Source organism: Ovis aries, chromosome 20 (genome assembly GCF_016772045.2).
Source record: "Ovis aries strain OAR_USU_Benz2616 breed Rambouillet chromosome 20, ARS-UI_Ramb_v3.0, whole genome shotgun sequence".
NCBI lineage: Eukaryota > Metazoa > Chordata > Mammalia > Artiodactyla > Bovidae > Ovis > Ovis aries.
Window position 1 is genome coordinate 21,493,154 of NC_056073.1, and position 13,737 is coordinate 21,506,890.

Below are 13,737 nucleotides of genomic sequence, written 5' to 3' on the forward strand. Positions count from 1 at the left end.
TTCCCTCTATTCTTTCTTGTCTTTCTTGGCATAGTCAAAGAGTCCACCTCTTGACAGAAAACCCATGTGTGTTTTTTCGGGCCTGATCATAAGCAATGACAAAGGCTTTCTCCACACCAGACTTGGAGCAAAGTCAGTACACTACTGTCTTTAAAGGGTGCCGCAGTAAGAGGTTCAGGTTCTTCTGGCCCTTCACTTTCTCTGCAAATAGCTCAGCTCCAGGTTTCTGTGCGTCTGAGGTCTGGGGCAGAGCTCTTAGGAGAGGATAGGAAAACCTTGAAGATACTTTTCTCCACTCTGATTCATGCTTATTCAAGTCTCCGAAGTTGAGTCTGACACCGCTGCATGCCAAGGAGTTTCTCAAACTACACGTGTATTTAGAGGGAGAGAACCACTGCACTCATGAGATTTAGGAGAATCTTTAAAACTCAGAAAGATCACAAAAATACAAATGATTCTAAGCCTCTGTCCTGGGTTACAAGCCCACAGAACTAGCTATGAGAAAAATGAACTCAGCTTCCGACGGCCATAGTGTCTCTTTCCAAGCTGTCTTTTTTCAGGATTTGCCAGTTTTTTGCATATACTCTCTTTGTTTTTAGTTTGAGGCTTATTGAATGTTTTTCACTCTTTTTATTGAGAAACAATTGACATACATCACTGCATAAGTTTAAGGCTTATAGCATGATCGTTTGATTTATATATACTGTGAAATGATTATAGTAGGTTCTGCTAACATCCATCTTCTTATATAGATACAATAAAAAGGAAAGAAAGAAGAAAAGAATAAAGGGGAGAAATGTCTCCTTGTGATGAGAATTCATGATTTACTCTCTTAACAACTTTCCTGTGTGCCATAAGTGAGAGCATACAGGATTCATGTTTCTCAGTTACCATTTCGACTGGAACTGTTCAAAATCTGAAAGAAGCTCTGTCATGACATCTGGAAGTTGCTTTCAAAGGTTTCCAGCTGTGTTTGCAAATTGGAACTTCAGTTTGGTCCGATAATGTAGACGACTTCTATGCTCCTAAGCAGTTTTGTGGTTTGCAGAATTATTTTGGCCACAGATCAGCTTTTCTGCCAGCAACTTAGCCAAATTTAGTACAATCACATAAGAGAGGGCTTTTTATCAAACAGTCAACAGCAACAACAATTTCATACTTTGCTGACAGCTAAAAAGCAGGCCTGTGAAATATTGAAAAGCAATGCTTTAGAAACAATTTCCTACCTAGTGAAATATATTTGATGCTATTTCTATTAGGTCCTAGACCATTAAACATTTTCAGAGACTAACGGAGTAGTTTTCTTTTGATGACATGACTTTATAATAATAGGCACTACATTTTCTAAGGACTGTTCTTAGCATCATCATAGGTTATTCACCCATGTGTTTTGGTATTTAGAAAATATTCCAGGTCAGTGTTTCTGAATTTAATTTATAATACAGTCAAACTCCAGCAGCAGGGAAAACAAGTAGAAAAAAATTGAGCAGTATTAATAAGAAGACAGCGAGGAGACATTAAGCATGAAGCTATGGAGTTTTACTTTGTTTTTGTGTCATATCACAGTCGGGAAGCATAGTACTACTTCATAATTTTTAGATGTTGCTGAAGTTCATCACTGCCTTTAGCATTAATGCTGTGATTCTAGGTCTTGTTTATTCAAGCCTTAGCCCTGTGGAGTTCTCCTAATGGGCATGGTTATGTTCATTTGTTAAGGCTTTTTCATCTTACACGACTCTTCTTTTTGGCCTGTTGAAGGAGAATATCAGTTGTTCCATTATTTCACACAGAAACATCTTAAAGAGTAATATAATTACTACTCAAGCAACTGTAATTTATTAAAGGCCTAAAACAGCAGTAGGCACTATTAAGAATGCAGTAGAAGTATGTATCAGCTAGGAAGTTTTCAACTGAATATTTAAGTAATAGAATATTTAAGTAAGTGCTAAAACCTGAGAAAACTTACATTTTTCTATGTTATTAACAGAAGAAGTCTTGATGCAGGGCAATAGTAGAGCTGATGCGTGCCTGCTCTGCCGCTCAGTGGTGTCTGACTCCGGGACCCCAAGGACTGTAGCCTGCCAGGCTCCTCTGCTCATGGAATTTTCCAGGCAAGAATACTGGAGTGGGGTGCCATTTCCTACTCCAGTGGATCTTCCAGACCCACGGATTGAACCCGCATCTCCTGTGTCTCCTGCATTGGCAGGCAGATTCTTTACCACTGCACCACCTGGGAAGCCCAGCAAGATTGATATTAGCTAATAAATATACTCAGAGAACAAGTCCCATTCTTTGTTTTTCCCATTCTTTGTTTACCATCTTCACTCTCATTTTCAAGATGAGGACCAGATCTTCACACAACATCATCTTAAGACAGAAAAAAGAAAGGGGGGGTTGTATTATCTTTACTTATTTCTTTTTTATTGATAAAGAAAAGCTTTTCAGACATCCCTTCCTTTTATAGATTTCCTCACCAGTGGCCAACACTGTACCACATGTTGGGGAAGGTGATGGCACCCCACTCCAGTACTCTTGCCTGGAAAATCCCATAGAGGGAGGAGCCTGGTAGGCTGCAGTCCATGGGGTCGTTGAGGGTCAGACACGACTGAGTGACTTCACTTTCACTTTTCACTTCCATGCATTGGAGAAGGAAATGGCACCCCACTCCAGTGTTCTTGCCTGGAGAATCCCAGGGACGGGGCAGCCTGGTGGGCTGCTGTCTATGGAGTTGCACAGAGTTGGACATGACTGAAGCGACTTAGCAGCAGCAGCAGCAGTACCACATGTACATGTCCCAGCTGGGAAAGAATGGACCGGGGATTTTCAGCCTCTAGAGGGAGACAGGCTCTGACACAAGGGGTGAACTGTGCAGTTAGCTGGGGAGGGGGAAGAGTGGATACCAAAGTATTAAGCAGTGATTTTGTTTTGTTGTTTAGTTGCTAAGCTGTGTCCAACTCTTTTACAACCACATGGACTGTAACTCACCAGGCTTCTCTGTCCATGGGATTTCCCAGGTAAGAATACAGGAGTGGATTGCCATTTCCACTCCAAGGTAACTTCCTGACTCTAGGATCAAATCCACATCTCCTTCATTGGCAGGTGGGTTCTTTCCCATTGAGCCACCAGGGAAGCCCCATTAAGTAGTAATATCTGTCTCAAAGGACTAACTGTGTATATGTATAACTGATTCACTTTGCTGTACAGCAGAAACTAACACAACATTATAAAACAAGAATACGCCAATGAAAATTAATTTTAAAAAAGAATCTATGGTAGTATTAGGGCTTCCCTGGTGGCTCAGAGGTTAAAGCGTCTGCCTCCAATGCAGGAGACCCGGGTTCGATCCCTGGGTCAGGAAGATCCCCTGGAGAAGGAAATGGTAACCCACTCCAGTATTCTTGCCTGGAGAATCCCATGGATGGAGAAGGCTAGTAGGCTACAGTCCATGGGGTCACAAAGAGTCGGATACGACTGAGCGGCTTCACCTTATAGTAGTATTAGTATATAACAATTCAAAGGATACGAATTTAGATATTTATGTTCAATATATTGATGTAAATATGTATAATTCTGGAACAATTGACCCCTAAGAAAGATGATTCTGGTGAAAAGACAGGGTGAACTCGGAAGGGACAGGAAGGACTGAGGCATAGGAGCTTACTCACATGAGGCTGAGTCAGAAGCCAACTTTTCTAGATTTCTGCCTTAAGAGAAGAGATAAGGAAATGTATGAGTCTATGGTAACTGAAATTGAAGGAATGAATATTTTTGGATGGAAAAAGAAAGGCAAGATTATATGATGATTAGATATAAGAGATTGAAGAAAGTTTTTTTTTTTTTTTAAAGTTATCTCCTGCTCTGTAATAGAACAATAATGACATCTCAGAAAAGGGTCTGTTGAAAAAACTTAAAAGGAAGGTCAAATAATGCCAAGCTTGAGATAAGCTAATCTGAGGAGTTGAGTGAAGCTTCAGCTCTAAACATTCAATGAAAATCATGTAGAAGTGAAATCAAGAGTAAGATTCCCTATGACTTATCTATAAAGATGGCATTTTTGGAGAGCGGCAAGGTTAAACAGCACAAGTATACGTTAACATGCAGAAGACACACTCATGTTCAAAAAACCCTTAGGTGTGGAACTGTGCCTTCATCAGTATTCACATATAAGTGTCCTTACCTGCTGCTGATCAGTTTAATTTCTTCAAATGTAGAAAGATAAGTAAATATGAAATTATGTGGAGATTTTATGGTCTGGGCACCTACTACTCTCCCTGGGATCCTGCACTCAGCTCATGCCACACTGACCTTCTGTTTCCTGAGACACCAAGCCTGTTACACTTGCTTTTGCCCTTGTTGTTCTCCTGCCTGAATCCTCTACTTGAATACCAGCTCTATCACTTTCTAGCTGTGTGAATTTCAAAAGCTCTTTAACATTTCTGTGCCCTATTTTCCAAATTTGAAGTAAGGATAATATATACAGGTGGGGCTTCCCTGATGGTTCAGCAGGTAAAGAATCCACCTGCCAATGCAGGAGATGTAGGAAACACGGGTTCGATCCCTTGGTTGGAAAGGAAATGGTAACCCGCTCCAATATTCTTGCCTGGAGAATCCCATGGATAGAGGAACCTGGTGGGCTATATAGTCCATGGGGTCACAAAGAGTTGGACATAACTTATGGGCTGAGCACAACAACAAATCCATGTAGTGTGTGTGTGTGTGTGTGTGTGTGTGTAGTATCTATATATGGTAGTATGTAGTTTTACATATTACACACACACACACACACACACACACACACACACACACGGGCTTCCCTGGTAGCTCAGCTGGTAAAAATATCTGCCTGAAATGCAGGAGGCCCCAGTTTGACTCCTGGGTTGGGAAGATGCCCTGGAGAATGGATAGGCTACCCACTCTAGTGTTCTTGGGCTTCCCTGGTGCCTCAGACAGTAAAGAATCCACCTGCAATGCAAGAGACCTGTGTTCGATCCTTGGGTTGAGAAGATCCCCTGGAGGAGGGCGTGGCAACCCACTCCAGTATTCTAGCCTGCAGAAGTCCCATGGACAGAGGAGTCTGGCAGGTTACAGCCTATAGGGTCACAAAGAGTCAGACACGACTGAGCAACTAAGCACAGCACGGCATACATATATATGTATTGATGTATGTGTATGTATACATATAGCATGATGTGAGTAAATACCCCAAAGTTCTCAAAGACCTGTCTACACATACATAAGCTCGAAGAATTCTCTGACATTAGCTTAAGGATATCTTAAGTTGTGCAGTTGTTCAGACCTTGATCAAAATAAGTTAGAAAAGTTTAGAAACATTCAACTCTGTGAGAGCCGCAAATTAGTCTTTTTTTTAATCAATATTGTATGATCTGTTTGATGTCAAACCATGCCAGCTGCCACCCACACAACCCCAAATAGCTCTTCCCAATTATTGTCTCTTCTGAGAGTCACCAGGCTAGAATTGATTCCTTCCACAGCAGACACCAAAATCCAGAGCCCAAGGCAATGCTCTGCCTCCCTTGTCAGCAGTCTTCCTTGTTACTAGTGACTTATGTCTATTTCTCTGCTTGATTTGTCCTGCTCATTTGGTGTCTGCACACAGCTGCTTCCTGTTTGCCCAGGTCTTACAAAACCATCCTACATTTTGGTGTCTAAGACAGCCTGGGCACTAATTGTTCTGCATAGCTGATGCTGAACTTTAAACACCATCTCTCTGTGCGACTTGATTCTGACATCAGTTCTTGGATGAACCTCCTCCTATGAATTGCTTCGAGGATATCAGATATCCATCTCTGCTTTGATGACAGGCTTCTAGTCTGATATATCTAAATCACAACCGTATTTATGTGTTTACTTCTTGGAAGTCATTGTGGTTTTTGATTTGTTATTCTTGTCCTCATTATGAATCCACATATGTTTAACAACTGACTCCCTCCCCCCTTTTTGAATTCCAGGCGAAATCTAATATACAAAAGATAAATGCACTGCTCTGCTTGAATCTGAAGGAGAAGAGTGGGAGTTTTGTGTTCTTAGGTATATCTTCTCCGCAGTAAATTATTGTGATATTCCTAATTATTAAAGGAAAATTGAACAAAACCTGGCTATCTCACAAGTATTTTAAATACAGTAATTTGTTCAAATGATGTGCTTATCACAGCAAAATTATTCATATTTTTTTCCAAATGATTTCAAGTACTGTATCTCACTTAATTTCTACAAATGCCTTAGTCATCTATTCATTCAGCAAGTATTTGCTGAGGCCCCACTACGTCAGGCATTGCTCTGGAAGCTGGATGTATAGAATTAATGCCTTTATGAGTCAGACATGAAATTTTGTGTTGCCCGCTTTGACAGATAATGTAACTGCGGTTCACAGGAGTTGCATAGCTCATCCAACTTCACATAGCTAGTGTGGAGCAGAGCTGGAAGTACAAATGTTCCCTTTGCAATATTTATAACACAAGGCCCTTTGAATTCATAAGTAATTCAAATTTACATTATTGATAACTCTGCTTTTCAAGTGTATTTACCTTTCAGATACCCTTATGTGGCTGTAAACAGTAATCCTGCAATTTAGGATAAATAGAATCAATGGTGTTGGAGACCTGGGTTTGATCCCAGGGTTGGGAAGATCCCCTGGAGAAGGAAATGGCTACCCACTTCAGTGTCCTTGCCTGGAAAATCCCATGGACAAAGGAGCCTAGTGGGCTGCAGTCCATGGGGTTGGGAAGAGTCAGGTACGACTGAGCAATTAACACATTCACTTCACTTTCAGAATCAATGGTTGACATATAGCATACAGCACAATCGTAAGTAAATAGTCATATTTGCTTATAAGTATTACAAATGTAACAAAACTTGAGTAACCAATGACAATAAAAATCAAATTTGAAGAAGGATGTATCATTTTTTTTCTCATGCTTATACAAGAAATGAAACAGCTAATTGTTGTGTTGTGCTTTATTTGGCATTGTGTATTGATAAATAAGCTTGAATCCAACCTATATTTTTTATACCAATACCTGTAAATGAAACTTAACTATTACTTTCATGTAGACAATGGTTCTCCCTGAGAACAGTTTTACTTCTCAGAGAATATTTGACATTTTGGTTGTGCTTCTGATATCTAGTGAGTGGAAGCCAGGGATGTGCTAACCAGAACAGGTCACAATAAGGAATTATTCTGCCTAAAATGGCAATAGTGCAGAGACTGAGAGATTCTTATCAAGTAGCATGTCTGACAAATTGTGTGAAAAGCCTAAATTAAAAAACAACTAGCTTTTTAAAATGAAGAATTAGAATACCATCTTGCAAAATAACTTATTCTTTGCTACAGATAGACATCACTTAGTCTTTACCTAGAAATGGTTTATTCATTTTTGTTCATTACAGCATCATTCATAGGGGTGAAAATGAAATATAATAAATGCCCATCAATAATAAAATGGTTGATCAAATTATAATAGAAGCACATCAAGGAATGTCTTTCAGCCCTTTGAAAATGAGTTAGATCTATACTAGTTAGAAAGAGTGAGATTGTTCATTTTATCACCTCTTTCTCACTTCCTTTGCTTTGACAAATAAATTTAGCAGTATGTTATATATGTGAATAAAAAGGAGAACATTAGTAAACATTAATGAGTTTAGTTTTAATATAAAATCTTTAAAACCTAATAAATATTCATAAATAAAGTTTGCATAATGTTGGTCTTACCTTATGAAACATAAAACTGAGACAAATTTATACATAGTCACTTGTAAAAATTCTCCAGATATTGTTTTAATTAAAAAGAAAAATTGCGTAACCATACAATGATTTAATTTCCATTGGGTAGTTTCTGCTGAGGGTTGTGGTAAACTGGGCAGAGATCACTGTCTTCATTTCTTAAGTAACTTGGATTTATAAATTTATAAATCTTATATAAATGTATAAATTTACAAAAAACTTATAAATTTGGATTTCCATCAGTCATATTTTAGGATTGGAGTCCTGATAAAAGGGATACCCATGTAATTTAACACATTGTCAGAGTCCAGGGCAGATCAAAATAGATATAAATTATATGTTTTACATTATTGCCACTCTCTCTCTCTCTCAATATTTGTTTGGTATTTCAAAAAAAAAAAACTATACAGAGAGAGGAACTCAGAATAAATTTCCTGTAGATAGGTTCTTATGAAAATATTATAAAATAGATAGGAGAGAGAATTACTGGCAAATAGAATTGAAATATGGAAATTTTACATCCAGAGATAACTATATATTAAATAATTAAATATTTTATTTAAGCTAAATAAAGTTGGAGTGAAGAGTTTTCATCTAAAAACAAAAAAGTGAACTTACCCTTACTTAAAAGCAACTTTCTCCAAAGAACAGGACAAATACTATGCTTAGCTTGAAAAACACTTTATAACAGATGACTTCTACTTTTTGATTTCAAATTCTTCTCAGAAAAGCACTCTAAAATGAGCTTTTTGTAGGACGAATCATAAATAGAAGCAATGACAAGAGGTGTCTTTCTCTCAGTGTTCATTGCCATTGTCTGACCTTCAAGCATATGGAGAGAATCTGGATTTGTGGTCTGTACCTTTTGACATAAACTATGCTGAACACATGGCCTTTCCAAAAATACTTCAGGGAACAGTTCTCTGAGTATCATTCATCATCTCTTGCCACAATGACATCTCATTGCATAGGAAAGCGAAATTGTTGCTATGAGAAGGAGCGTTGATGGAGAATAGGAAAAAAATTAACACAGTAGCTAATAAAGGGCATTTGAAGATACTCTTCAATGATATGATATATTTTGCTTACAATGCACCACACATTACATGAGCTGGAGCTTTGTGAACACAAGCGGGGGGTCACATATGCTTCTTTTCTTGGAACTTTGTTTATTTATGTATGTGATAATGCTTCTGCTTACAGAGGAAGTCTGATCAAACATATTTATGAAAATTCAGTTTAAATATACACATCTTGGAAACAGATTAAGTAAACATTATGCCTAATGTACTAATAGGGGCTTCCCTGGTGGCTCAGATGGTAAAGAATCTGCCTGCAGTGTAGAAGACCCAGGTTTGATCTGGGTTGGGAAGATCCTCTGGAGAAGGAAATGGCTATGCACTCCAGTATTCTTGCCTGGAGAATTCCATGGACAGAAGAGCCTGGCAATCTACAGTCCCTGGGGTCCCAAATAGTCGGACACAACCGAGTGACTAACACATACATATACCTACCTATAATGTACTAACATCTTTTAGGTCGTCAGTTGACAAGGTAAGAAAATAAAATATTTCTTTTCAATTTAAGCTAAATATATAACTTTATTTTAAATATATTCAGATAAACTGGATTTATTTTTTCCTAAAAAGAGTAAAAATATTTTTGAGTAATTTTTATACAATGCATTCTTCATTCTATTTCCTTCTCATACGTGCCCAGTCATTCAGTTGTGTTCAACTCTTTGTGACCCCATAGACTGTAGCCCGCCAGACTCCTTTGTCCATGGGATTTCCCAGGCAAAAATACTGGAGTAGGTTGCCATTTCTACTAAGGTATCAACATCATGTTAGATCCTCAAATGCAGATACATGTTGATGGAGAGTTGTTTATAATGTTTGATATACTCCCTGGTTCAAGAAGTTGCTAGAACAACTGAGTAGGCAGCAAGGTATGCATTTAGACTAGAATATCATATCTTGCTAGTTGATTATTTCCATAAAAACTTGTCAAGGTCAAGCTTTGAATTTGAATCATTAATATAGTTAATGATTATAGTTAATATTATTATAGTTAATATAATTAATTAATATAGTTAATTAATATAGTTCAAGATGATCCAAGAAATTTACATTTGGAAGATTTGTTTGGGGAAAAAATTGTGTCTATAAACGTCTATACAGTGCAGGGAAGGTACATACAGAGTAGAAGAAAATTCTTTTTTAAGTGGCAATGCAGTGAGTGCCTGTGCGCTCAGTCCCATCTGACTCTTTGCAACCCCATGGACCGTAGCCTGCCGTGTTCCTCTGTCCAAGGGATTTTTCAGGCAAGAATATTAGAGCTGGTTGTCATTTCCTCCTCCAGGGGATCTTCCAGATCCAGGGATTGAACCCAAGTTTCCTGGATTGCAGGCAGATTCTTTACCAGCTGAGCCATCAGGGAAGCCTGACAATGCAGAATCCTGACAATCCAAAATCCAAGTTTTGAAATACTAGAGGTCAACTAGGGATATTTCAAATCTTTTAAAAAATCAATTAATTTTTCTCTTTTATTCACATATTTATATTATTTCATATTTTATTCCATTGTCTTTTCCTCTTGTTCAGTCAACTAATCATTTTTCTCTTTCTTGCTGTGACACCTTCAGTTTCAGCATAACTCACATAGACCATATCATGGTTCATGATATATTTTTCTCTCTTCATGTCTTTTAGTTCTATGAAAGAATGTTAGACACTACCCTAAGTCTTACACAATAGATAGGAAATGTCATGAAGCAAAGCCTTTTCATAGTATAATATTTCCAAAGGTGGTATTTTACAATAACCTAAACCCCATAACTAGCAATATGGGCAAAAGACTCTTGACATCTTGATTTATAGCATCCACAATTAGAGTGTTCCAAATCCAGTTTCATTAATTACTCTGATATTTCTATAAATAAATTATATACATCTCATGCTGTACATATAGAAAAGTCATAAACCATATCTTTACTTACCTATATCCTCTTCTAGGGGTTTCTAATCACTAGTCTGCCTAGAAATCAGCTGGAAGCTTATTAAGAATTTAGATACTTTGGATGCATTCCTGGAGACTTGATTAGACTAGAATGGAAAGATCTGAATTTCAGTAAGCAGGACGAGAAATTCTGAAGCAGGCGGTCAATGGAATGGGTTCGTGGAGAAATACTTCCCTCTACTCTGACGTCTTAGTCAGACCTAAGGTAAAAGAAAATTTAAAATATTTCTCAAAGAATTTTACTTTGGACCATAATGCCATAAGGAAAAGCATAATGATCTCCCCAACCCCCATGAACAACTATGAAAATGGGGAAAATACCAAAAAGATATACTTGTTCAGGTATTTAACAACAGGCAAAGTAGGACTGTGCACACTGAGAGAACAGAAACAAAATATCCTTATTTTCTTCCTGGAAGCAAGTTTTTGATGGTGAACCCAGGGAGGAGGACCTCATCCAGAATCTTGAGTTTTCTGGATATTTTCTTCTTCAGTTTTCCATCAAAAGATGGAAATTGGACTTTGGGGTGACCAGATACCATGGAACAGAATTCTAGAAGCAAAGAGATATTTAGAAAAAATATCCCCAGAAATCAGTGTAGGGTCCCTTTAAGAATCTGCTAAGTAAAAGGCTGCATATTTGTAGCATTAAACTCTACAAAGCTAGGTGAAGAATATCTGTAGGGTAGAAGGCAAACAATTCCCAGAGCACAGATAACGATGATGGTTCTGCTCCACGCAGCCAAAGTGAGACTACTTAGTTATCACCTGAGACAACAGTGGACTTCCCAGAGGAATTCATGACATCCCAGACGAATACATGCCTTGGTAGTGGGGGTGAAGCTATCCCAGAGTGCAGGATACTCTTGACCCATTCAAGCAAACAGTTTTGACCATCCAAGCAAATGTTAAAAACAGATCTCAACAGTATCAAATTCATCCACCAGTGACATGTCCCAGTGTCTGTGCTGTTGGCTGTATAGCTTGCAAATCTTATTCCTGGTCCTCCTGGAGATTATATTATATGCGCGTGCGTGCTAAATCACTTCAGTCACATCTGACTCTGCAACCCTATAGACTGTAGCCTACCAGGCTCCTCCGTCCTTGGGATTCTCCAGGCAGCAATACCGGAGTGGGTTGCCATGCCCTACTCTAGAGAATCTTCGTGACTCAGAGATCGAACCCATGTCTCCTAGGTCTCCTGTATTGGCAGGAAGGTTCTTTACCACTAGTGCCACCTGGGAAGCCATATATTATACATAGCTTTCTCTAATACAATGATTCCTCTTTTAAGTATTGAATAGCTAGAATGAATTTTATGTCTGACATTAAAAAACATCATATGTACACACAGCTTGTTTCCTATCATGAATTTTATGCCTCAGCTGTATCAAATATTAATACCTCAGTACTTGGAATAAGTATATTGCTTATACTTTTGTACATCAGTCTATATCCTTCCCTTGCTAAAGAACAGTTAGTCATTCTTTAAGATCCTGCTCAAATGATGTCTCTCTTCTTTGGTGTTTTTATTTCTGCATCAGAACTTAGGTTGCCTTGCCTCAGTGTCTTTTCATAGTAATGTTTCTAGATGACTCTCACCGCATGTATAAACTGTCTGTGAGAACTTCTCTTTCTCATAGACAATGAGATCCTCAAAGAGCAAAATGATGTCTTACGCCTTTTATATTCTCTCAGCGACTAGCACAGGGGCTGAAACCAAGTAGCAGTAATAGTGTTAGTAACTGAAGTACCAGTAATGACAGCACATAGACATAAATATGGTGTGGTCCATGTCTGAGCACTTGACATGAATAAATTATATCATCCAAGATTGAGAGATGTTATACAAATTGAATACTATTATTATTATCCCTGTTTCATAGACACAGAAAGATTTTTAGAAATAATATCAGAATACATAGTAAAATGGAACTTAATACTTGGAACAAAACAAAAAGTAACCCCGAGAGGCAAATATGCCTCCACATTGCCCATATCTTTCCAATATCATGGTTTTAGATGCTCTCTTTTTTCTCTCTGATTAATAACTTGCACTAATTTATCTTCATTCTTCTCTTCTTACACTGAAAAGAGTGACTGACCATATCATGTTTTCTCATATCTTTGTGAAATAACACGTAATATTTCCTATTTTGCAGAGCCTTTTACTGAGGGCAATTAAAATACCTAATGTAAAAGTTGGCCCTGAGAAGCAAATGCTACTATTCCTCTTCTATACTCAGGCAAGAACAAAGCTGAATCTTTTCTTCATGAAAAGAATAAAATAACAGCATCTCTTTACTTTAAAGACTGGCAATGCTTATTTGTTATTTCTTAAATAGTTTACTAAAACGTCAGGAAATGACAAATATAAAGTTCTGCCATATGATGAAACCATGAAAAAGCGAAACTGGCTCAGTCGTGTCCAACTCTTTGGACCCCATGAGCTATACAATCCATGGAACTCTCCAGGCCAGTATACTGGAGTGGGAAGCTGTTCTCTTCTCCAGGGGATCTTCCCAATCCAGGAATCAAACCCAGGTCTCCCTGCATTGCAGGCAGATTCTTTACCAACTGAGCATGATTACCATCCAAATTAGCGTCCATGTATGTTCTCAGAGACAAAAAGGAACACTAACAAAATCTACATCTTATTTCTTTGTGTTTAAACATGAAGGATAATTTGAATTGTGTGTTTGGGATAAAAATGATCATTTCTGCTCTTTCACGCTTTGGTACTATAAACAAAATTCTATTGTTTTATATAATCATAGACAAAATTATATTGTTTTGGAGTTATAAACTAAATTATTTTTTTATAAAGGAAGTCAATATAACTAAGTCTATGAACAAAGCTAGAGGAGGTGATGTAATTCCACTTGAGCTATTTCAAACCCTGAAAGATGATGCTGTGAAAGTGCTGCACTCAATATGCCAGCAAAGTTGGAAAACTCAGCAGTGGCCACAGGACTGGA

General features: G+C 37.9%; 1 non-coding gene across 1 annotated transcript; it reads left to right on the forward strand.

The window, feature by feature from the left end:
- The first annotated feature begins 3,286 nt into the window (after window positions 1-3,286).
- On the forward strand, window positions 3,287-3,359 carry TRNAW-CCA (transfer RNA tryptophan (anticodon CCA)). The gene has a single exon. It is a non-coding gene; the product is annotated as a tRNA-Trp (tRNA).
- Window positions 3,360-13,737: the final 10,378 nt, after the last annotated feature.